The sequence below is a fragment of the Paramisgurnus dabryanus genome, chromosome 4, assembly GCF_030506205.2.
Source record: "Paramisgurnus dabryanus chromosome 4, PD_genome_1.1, whole genome shotgun sequence".
In the NCBI taxonomy this organism is placed as follows: domain Eukaryota; kingdom Metazoa; phylum Chordata; class Actinopteri; order Cypriniformes; family Cobitidae; genus Paramisgurnus; species Paramisgurnus dabryanus.
Window position 1 is genome coordinate 26,428,647 of NC_133340.1, and position 10,516 is coordinate 26,439,162.

A 10,516-nucleotide genomic window follows, 5' to 3' on the forward strand; every position below is an offset into this window, starting at 1 on the left:
AGACATACTTTCAGTATAATCCATCAGAAAGAAAAACGGAATTCATATTGGGAGACAACGGTAAACGTGGCCACAAACTAGGTGGAAAGAATACCACCAACCTCAAGGCTCATCACGCTAATATTTTTAAAGGTAACTAGTCACGCTGTTAACATATCATTTACATTCAATTTTACTCGGCATTCGGCTAGTGACACATTTTATGGTAAGCTTAAGGTTTTATATGTATCTACTTGTCAAACCTAAGCCCATTTCCAATACTTTTTGTGGTGTATTTAAATAACAAGGCACGCGTTTCTCAACTTTATAAGCGAGGTCGCAGCGTGACACACAAACTCAACTTTTTTGTTATGACATGCGCAGAAGGCACAACGACTAAAACAACGGCAAGCCCTCAGGGATAACCTTAATGCACATTTTAATAGTATTAAATACACCACACTTTTTAACCTAAATTAATTAGTTAAAGAATACTTTTTTTTACTAAAATTGACTTAAACTTGACTAAAACCTTTTTGCATTTTCGTCGACTAAAACTTGACTAAAACCTTTTTGTGTTTTCGTCGACTAAAACTTGACTAAAACTATCAAGTTTATAAGTGACTAAAATGTGACTAAAAGCATTTTCGTCCAAAAGACTAAGGGCCTATCTTGCACCCAGCACAATTGACTTTGTCAGTGACGCATGTATCATTTGTATTTTGCACCGGCGCACAGCGGGTTTTTCCCTCCACAGACGCACGTCGGCAAACAAGGGAATGAACTTGCGCTCCCTGGGCGGTTCAGCGCAAAAAAAGGAGGCGTGTTCCGGCGCAAACCATCCCTGATGCTATTTTGCAGTTTCAAAAAACAATTGCGCCACTGACCAAAAAAAAACTAGTCTAAAGTCAGTGGCGCGTTTCGCGTTGTTCATTATGCTATTTTAGGGGGGCATGCTTGACCATAATTTACCGTATAGGGTGCACAATGCGCACACACTTTGCTTATCTAATCTACACAGATGCAACAGTTATTTTTGCAAATCATAAATTGTTACAATAAAAATATTAACACATGAGATAAGGGAAATCATTGTGGTGAGCATTGTGGTGATAGTTTTTATTTATTTTGTGTGACTGCATTAAAAAATTCTCATGCAAATAACGATTAAAATATTTTCACAAGTTTGTTGTGTGGCTGTATTACGTTTATTTTATGTAAATAATAATTAAAATGTTTTCATAAGAAACCTTAATGTATGTGAACTTGATTTGTAAGTGTACTTTGGAGTTGGACTGCTTGCATTTCTTGGCTTTCAGCGGTGAGGGTGGACGCAGCGATGTCCTCTGCTGGCGTCAGGTCCTGTGGAGGCAGATCCACCTCCTGTTACACGGCGTGCCCGATTTATGCTGGCAAGCTTGGGATTCCCCCGTCTCCTGACATCATTGTAGTGCTTGCGGCGCAACGTCCTGGGGATGCCAGCTGATGAGACAATTGTGGTTATTTCCTCCCACGCCTGTTTAACCGACTCTGATTTGGGCGGATTTCTCCCATCCCCACACAAAACAACTTTTCTGTCTTTTACTGCTCTTACAAGAACGTCGGTCTCCTCGGCTGTGAACTGCTCCTGGCGTGCGCCTGGTAAATCCGTCATAATAATATGTTGGATGACGTTCTGATTGGTTTATTTGACGTTACCCCCAAACCACACCTATGAATAATGAACCTACTTCAGACCAACCCCTTATTGATTTGCGCCCGGCGCAAGAGTTATTTCTCACGCCGGGAAAATAGCAACAGCGCCCAAGATCCGCCCACAAAGTCACTTGCGCTTTGCGCTTCGCACTTGTGTTTCAGATCGTTAAAATAGGGCCCTAAGACTAGAGCTGCCAAAAACAACACTGCTTTTAGCAATGAAAAACATCCACAGGTTGAGAATCAGGAACACCATAACAGTTATTTCCAGTTTTTTTTTTCAAATATAACAACACACCTAAAATTCCTCCCACTCCAAAGTGTTACTAAACTCGATGGAAAAGCTAACAAAGCCAAAGTGAGGTGACCTAACCCAAACCAAACTGTTGGGTACTATGCAATGGAAAAGCGCCATAAGACAATGTAAGGATAAAGTACGTTCCGTATAAGAGTTTGTCCATTTAGGGCTACTGTAGAAACATGGTGGTGAATTCCATGTAAGGCCACCCGCGGTCTATGTAGATAAAAACGCCTCATTCCAAGGTCATAAAATCAATACAGTTAATTATTTAAAGTCTTTATACACCACTGATAATATAGTGCATTTCTGCCAAGAGATGGTAATGGTATCATGGTACAATATGATTACTCAGTTTAAATAGCTTTGATATTCACTGAAAAAACATGATATTATACAACACGTAACGAGGTCCAGAACTTTACTTGACTGCAAAGTCAAGATATCAGACTTTTTATCGTATTAGAGAGTCAGGAGAATGCGAGACGTCTTTTCAGCTGAGAGCAATATAACTGTCTGTCTTATCTGATAAGATGCCATTGTTTGGCAGCAGAAACAAATGTCAATTCCATAAAGCCACTGACATGGTAAAAACAACTAGATCCTTTTCCCTCTAATAAGAGATGGCACAAAGTGATTCCTGGGGAAATCGAACATCGGCAGACTTCTTGTTTTTCCTCATGCTGAGAGCCAAGTTCCGACTTCTTAAAAGGTCACGGACATCAGGTGAGTCCTTCACCGAAAGGTCTGACCGGTGCTGAACGCGCTGACCTGTGAAATATCAACTCTATCCAGAACCTGTCGTCACCAAAATGATGCAATTTGAAAGTCTGTCAGCGGTCACCCTTGCGTGACCCCTCTCGGCAACATTTGCTGAACGGCGGCAAGAAATGGAAGTAGATGGTGTGGAAACGGCGAGATTTGTGGGACTTTTATTGGGGCGAAAATGTAGTTTGAAGAGGCAGCAGGCAGTGTTAGGTTTAAATAGAGTTATCTCTGGTTTCTCTCAATTACGGCGACTGATGCCCGACGCAATGATAAGCCCACGGTGCAGAAGTACAATTTGATTTGTGAAGTCGGAAGTAATCTGATGCAAATATTAGGAGCGAAATCTAGTCGCGTTATCTCGGAAATACAGTCATGTCCGTGACATTTTCTGCACTGTTATGAAGACATACGTTTTTCAAACCCAAGAGACGTTCTAGTGTTTTGAATGATCGCAGATCTTTAATGCGCAGCATGGCAGGGATGATATTAAAGTCATCTTATCTACTCTACAAAGAACCAGAATATATGACTTTAATTATAGTCCATGATCAAAAATAGACCAGAAACTCTGAATGAATAAATTGGAGGATATGCATTTTTTAGATTACTTTGTAATACATTTTTCTCATTTTACAAATGCTTCCTTTTTTCTGGCATGATTCAGTGTTTTACTTGCAGATTTTTTCTTCACTTGCAGCTTGAATGACTGACCTAAAACAGTAATTTTGACTTAGCCAATAGCGTGGTGTTTGAGGCGAGACTACGTGTTTAACTGACCAATAGTAGGCATGTTTAGGACTTGTTTAAAATGCTTTAACGCTCATTATGTTAACCATGGGACAAAATCAGATTTCAGTAAAAGTTTACTGTTTGTTTCAAGTTTAAGCTTATAACTAGGATTAGCTGCTTTTATATCACAGACTGTTGAATGCTTTATTCTGATTGGTTGAGAAATGTCCCATGGGTATGCACAGTTTTTCGATAAACCACACCTGACCTGTCAAATGCCCACCAGGGCAATGTCTGTGGTTAACAAGGTAAAAGCAGAATAATTGACTCTGGTTCTTTGAATTATTTGAAAATAATGCTTGGCATCGTGCCAACCTTGGGTGTGCATTATTTTATAATAATTTAACGGCCCGTCGTCAATTATTCCTGTAAGGGTTGGGTTTAGGTTTTACTTAAAAAATGTTGTACTTGGCTCAACACAATATGTTGCCTTGAGGAAATCTCTCACTTGGCAAAATCAAGTCGAGCAGCACCTCCAAGTAACTCATATCCTCCCAATTTGCTAGGCTCTTGCAGACTTTAAAGGCATCATTTGAATTATAAATATGAACCGGTTCCCGTACCTCTGAGATTCCTAATGTTTGTGTGACACCGCGGTACGGAGCTTTGAGCAAACATGCATTAGTTCTATTACTGACATCGATATTTCCTTCACATCCACACACAGAAGGGTTCATCCGCTTTGAATATTATCTGGAAAAATGACTGATCTGGCTCCATTGTTTAAGGTCACGCTGTTCATTAAAACTGACATGCCGTTTTTCCGAGCGTTGCTCGTGCCCTGACCTTTCTTAAAAAGTCAACATCTGTCTAGTTTTCTGGTGGCGGAACTAAACTTCGCCAGTTGCTCATTCGACATCTACCTCCATCTTAATTGAACTTTGATCTCGATTAACAATGAAGTTGTGTGGGTGCTAAAGTACTTATTATAGCACAAAACGCTGCGAGTGACCCGGGCTAAATGCGCACGCTGAAAGAAAATAGCAAACGGTGCTAGACTTGAATATTAGCAAGCTAACGCTGTGTCCATACAGACATTCATTGCTATGGGAACGCAGAGTAAATAAGGTGAAATTGCAGCGTAGTGATTTATTCTTTAATTCTGAGTATTATACAAACTCATTCATATTAAATATAAAATGTGAAAATTTGTCCTCATACCATTCCTTTCTTCAGTTATTATGTGAATGTTTTATTAAAGGGGACATTTCACAAGATTTTTTTAAGATGTCAAATAAATCTTTTGTGTCCCCAGAGTGCGCATGTAAAGTTTAACTCAAAATACCATATAGATCATTTATTATAGCATGCTAAAATTGCCACTTTAGGTGAGAGCAAAAATGTGCAGTTTTTGGGTGTGTCCTTTAAAATGCAAATGAGCTGATCTCTGCACTAAACAGCAATATTGTGGTTGGATAGTGAAGATTAAGGGGTGATATTATCCCCTTCTGACATCACAGGGGGAGCAAAATTTCATTGACCTATTTTTTCAAATGTTTGCAGAGAATGCTTTACCAAAACTAAGTTACTGGGTTGATCGTTTTCACATTTTCTAGGTTAATAGAAGCACTGGGGACCCAATTATAGCACTTAAAGGGATAGTTCGGCCAAAAATGATATTAAACCCATGATTTACTCACCCCCAAGCTGTCCAAGTTGCATATGTCCATCGTTTTTCAGACAAACACATTTTCTGATATTTTATCAAATGTTTAATGTCATATGGGATGTCATAAGAGTACACTATAAAAAGTAAAAAAGTTGGATCAACTTAAAAAAAATACTTCATTTGGTACAACATACAATGTTTTTTATTTAAAATTTCACTTTAGTTTCACTTTAAATGAATAAATAAAAGATTTTTATGTGTTACCACATTTTATTTTTATGTCACTTTTTTCATAGATTTTTTTTCTCAAATGTGAATGTGTATATGAATGCATTACGAAATCACATTTAGGACTGGGAAAAGATTAATCGTGATTAATCGAATACAAAATAAAAGTCTTTTTTGGCATAATATATGAGTGTGTGCTGTGTGTAGTTGTTATGTACATATAAATACACACACATTCATGTATGTATTTAAGAAACATTTAAAGGTGTATATATATTTATTTATATTTTTATATATTCTATATTATATATAAAAAAAGATATATATATATATATATATATATTAAAAAATTAATATATGTATGTGTGTGTGGTTAAATATATACAATAATTACACACAGTACACACACATATATTATGCAAAACGTAACTTTTATTTTTTATACGATTAATCGCGATTAATCTTTTCCCAGCCCCACTGTATATAGATTTATTATAAACATTTCTATATACGTAATTAACGCATTAACTACCCACAAATGTTACAGTAATAGTTTTTGTCATTAATATTATTCATATACATATATACATTAATAATATATCATCTATACATAGACAATAAAAGAAGACGATAAAAGGTCTTCAGTTCAGCTGTTTATCTTGATTTAATCATAGATTAAATTACATGTGGTGACACTTTATTTTACAGTGTCTTTATTACATGTTGCATGAAATTACTATAGTAATAACAGTAAATTATGCATAATTTGCAACAACCCCTAATCCAAACACTAACCATACAGTCAGTACATTTTGTTAATCATTATTACTTAGTACTTAAATGTATAATTACAAAGTAACAATGCCATCGTAAAGTGTAACCAGAAATGATTGCATTATTACATACTGCAATACAGACCTGGCACAACCTGATAGAAAATAGCCATCAGTATATAATCAGAAAACCCATTAACCTTGAAATCCTTAGGCTCTACAGCGGTTCATGAATCGAGCGCTGCGCTTGTCATCTCAAATCAAATGCCATCCGAGAGCCATCGGACTTAAGCATCTCCAAACAGCTTTATTCTAAATTGAAGTTCTCAGCTGACCATGTGGAAGATAAGGTTGTTCCTATCAGTCTCAATTGCTCGATACATTACCAAAGAAACAGCAGTAAATGAGAATCTAACTGAGTCAATATAGATTACAAAGGGATGACAAAATAAATTGAATTTAGATTGTGGAGAACTTAAGAGGTCTAGATCAGTGTCAAGTCATTTTTCTGCCCGAAATATGGAGATAGAGAATCAGAAGAGAATTATCATTTTTGCTACCAACTTTCCTGTAAACTTTACTTTAACTTGTTAAACTGCTTTATGTTTAATTTGAATTGAATGTGACATTTCATAGTAAAAACAGGATATCTAATGAAAAGGAATGAAAAAATGGTCAGAAAAGGTTTCCAATTTTGCGTCACATGGTTGAGTACTTTCTGACGTTATCTAAAATAGTATTTACCAAACTTATATCTTACAAAAATTTGTACCGGACATATTTTAAAAGTTAGCTAATTTGCATGAATTTATATGAAGTTAATCTGGCAAAAATGTACGATTATCATAAAACACAACAATGAAACACACCCCTAACCCCAACATCACAGGGGTGAAGGCAAATCGGACAAAAATGTACGAATGTGTTCGCACAAATTATTAGCCACCTCGTAAAATGCGTACATTAAAAATGAATACATTCTCCTTAAAAAAAAAAACCTCTTGCTATTAAATTGTTCATTTTTACTTTACAAACAAAAAACACAGAAGATGGGTCGGTAAACAGATCTTAATGATATAGCCCACAGCATTTTGAAACTAACAAGAAATGTAAATAAATATGCAAGGGCGAAAAATATGTAGACTTCTGTAAATGACGCACATTGTTGTGCAGGAAAAATCATCCATGCATTCTGTTCCCTCCTGTGTTGGTAAATGCAAAGTCTCTCTTTTTCCCAAGAGACAAAAGATATCAGTATATCAGTCTGTACATTTCTCTCACAGTAATCATTTTCGTGCAAAAAAAGTAACAAAACTTCAGAGACGGAGAAACAATGGAGGGGGGAAATGCCAGGGAAAAAAATGTAATACTTTACAACACATGTAATAAAAGCAACAGCGGACGGCAAAAGAAGCCTCTTACCGCAGTATGTGTGGGTAGAAACCGGGACACACAGTGTAATGAAAAACCGAAAAGAGCTTGGAGAAAGAGAGAGAGATGGTAGCTTTTATCTCACCTCCATAGAGTGCTTTCTGTTACGCTGCCAAGGTGAAAGTCGTACAGTTTGGTGAGAATCAGAATGACCTGTGAACAGAAAAACAACATAAATCTATATGTATTCACTTATATTGTGAAAAATATCAATTTGTTTTATTCAGCTCCATCACATTTATGATCGCAGAAAATACAATCTTGTCAAAGCACCTGTAAAAGTTTATTAGTGCCAATTACATAGACAAGTAACTACAGTTAAAATATAATTCATCTTTTAGAGGTTTTATAAATAAAAATGATACATAAACTCTACTGCAATGATTGTAAAAAAAGTGTTTTGAATCACAGCACTTTGGGATGTACACAAGGAGGGACGCACGGCAAAAAAGTTTGAGATACAGTACACTGCTTTACGCACAGCGTCCGTAAAATCATTGGCATTGTAAATTAACCAAAAATCAAACGATCCCGGTCAGATCCCGAATGCATTTTCGTATATTTTTCGTAATCTCTATGTGAAAAGGACTTTGGAGGCTGTGATAGCATTGTGCAAGCTTACAGCAACCTTCAGGAAGTAAATCTTGAAGAGGCGTGTCTTAATTTAAATTTGACCTCTACTTCCGCAGTAGGGGAGAACGGTAATTGTAATTTTTATGTTTTCCTTCATAACTCATAGACTAATACAAATCTACCTGTCATTTTTGTTATAAGACACATTTATATGTGCCAAAAGTATGAAAGAGGCTAAATCTTAACATCAACAATAACCCGGCGATGTTGGAGGCAACTGGAACACTTAAATTATATTAACCCGAGATATGCCTGTATCTGAACTGTCAGGAATAATGTGTGTTTACTTTAAAACTCGCAATGATGGGTTAAATATAATATAGAACTGATTTGTCAACAAACAGTGGCTGAAATGTTATTTATATATATATTTAAGATGGCATTTTTCATAACTGGAACTACAATTTCCCCAAATCTTACAGCCAGGAGGAAATCTTATACAGTAGCCATCGGTGACAGTGTGAGCACCTGCTCACTTTTAACCAACAACCTATACACACAAAATAGACATTTTGAATTCAAAAACATCAGACGGAAGGAGAAACAATATAAAACATCTGAAAAGAAAATAAGAGATTTTTTCAAGAGAAAGAAAAAAGATTATATTTGATGGAGCATCTTATGAGTTTTGTTATTGAGTAATTGTAAGCTATAATAGAATAATACAGCAGTAGACAGTGTTTGGGTTTTTGTAAAAAAAAAAGCTGGATTATTTTCAACCTAGCTTTGGGTCAAAAGGGACAAACTCACCAAGATTTGTCAACATTTGACACAATAATGGGTAAAAACAAAATGCATTTTGGTTTAAAACAACCCAGCATACTGTAGGTTAAGTTAGGTTTGGTTTTTCCTTTTTGACCCAACGATGGGTTGGAAATAATCCAGCAATTTTTAGAGTGTAACTGAAAATTATTTTAATATTTGAGCAAATACACTGCAAAAAAAATAAAAAAAATTAGTATTTTTTTTTAGTGCTTTTTCTTGATGAGAAAAAAATACTCAAGGAAATAAGTCTAGTTTTTAGAAACAAAAATATCAAATTTAAGTTATTTTGTGCATAAAACAAGAAAAAAATCTGCCAATGGGGTAAGCAATTTTTTTTTAAATCACTTAAATTTGATATTTTTGGTCTACAAAATATTTCTTGGGTCGTTTTGCTCATCAAGAAAAAGCATATTAAATTAATAATATTTAGATATTTTTACAAAAAACAAGACAAAAATACTAAGAACATTTTTTCTTGAAAATAATTTTTTGCAATGTATAAAATAGTAATAATAAAATATGATGTTTAAAATTAGAAATAGCCACATGCAAAATTGCATAAATATTTTAAGGCAATAAACAAATGTGAAATTGCTAAGTGTGGAGCATATACCGGTAGGCATTAAATACATTTTCATTTATGCACAGAGGCTTTTATCCGAAGCAAGTGCATTTAAAGGATTAGTCAATTTTCTTAAAAGAAAAATCCAGATAATTTACTCACCACCATGTCATCCAAAATGTTGTTGTCTTTCTTTGTTCAGTCCAGAAGAAATTATGTTTTTTGAGGAAAACATTGCAGGATTTTTCTCATTTTAATGGACTTTAATAGAGCCCAACATTTAATACTTAACTCAACACTTAACAGTTTTTTTCAACGGAGTTTCAAAGGTCTATAAACAATCCCAAACGAGGCATAAGGGTCTTATCTAGCAATACGATTGTCATTTTTGACAAGAAAAAAAAATATGTACTTTTAAACCACAACTTTTCGTCTAGGTCAAGTCCAGCGCGACCTAACGTAAATGCGTAGTGACGTAGGGAGGTCACGTGTTACATATATAAAACGCACATTTGCGGACCATTTTAAACAATAAACTGACACAAAGACATTAATTAGTATCAGTTGACATACAACAACGTAGGAACGGTCCTCTTTCAAGATGCTTGTAAACACTGGAGCGGAGTTTCGCGTTCGTCCTCTGTGACCTCTTGACGTATTATGTGGGGTCAGCTGGCGCATCACGACCGGATCTACATGACGAGAATTTGTGGTTTAAAAGTGTATATTTGTTATTTGTATTGTCAAAAATGACAATCGTTTTGCTAGATAAGACCCTTATGCCTCGTTTGGGATTGTTTAGAGTCCTTTGAAACACCGTTGAAAAAAAACTGTTAAGTGTTGAGTTAAGTATTAAATGTTGGGCTCTATTAAAGTCCATTAAAATGAGAAAAATCCTGCAATGTTTTCCTCAAAAAACATAATTTCTTCTCGACTGAACAAAGAAAGACATCAACATTTTGGATGACATGGTGGTGAGTAAATTA

At 35.5% G+C, this 10,516-nt stretch overlaps 1 protein-coding gene across 1 annotated transcript in view; it reads right to left on the reverse strand.

Annotated features, from left to right (window-relative positions):
* The window catches only part of sorcs3a (sortilin related VPS10 domain containing receptor 3a), a 184,588-nt gene extending 176,871 nt beyond the window's left edge, over positions 1 to 7,717 (reverse strand). The window contains exon 1 of the mRNA XM_065295394.2: positions 7,656 to 7,717. The gene's annotated coding sequence lies outside the window, so the exon portion shown is untranslated. The remainder of the gene's footprint in view (positions 1 to 7,655) is intronic.
* Positions 7,718 to 10,516: the final 2,799 nt, after the last annotated feature.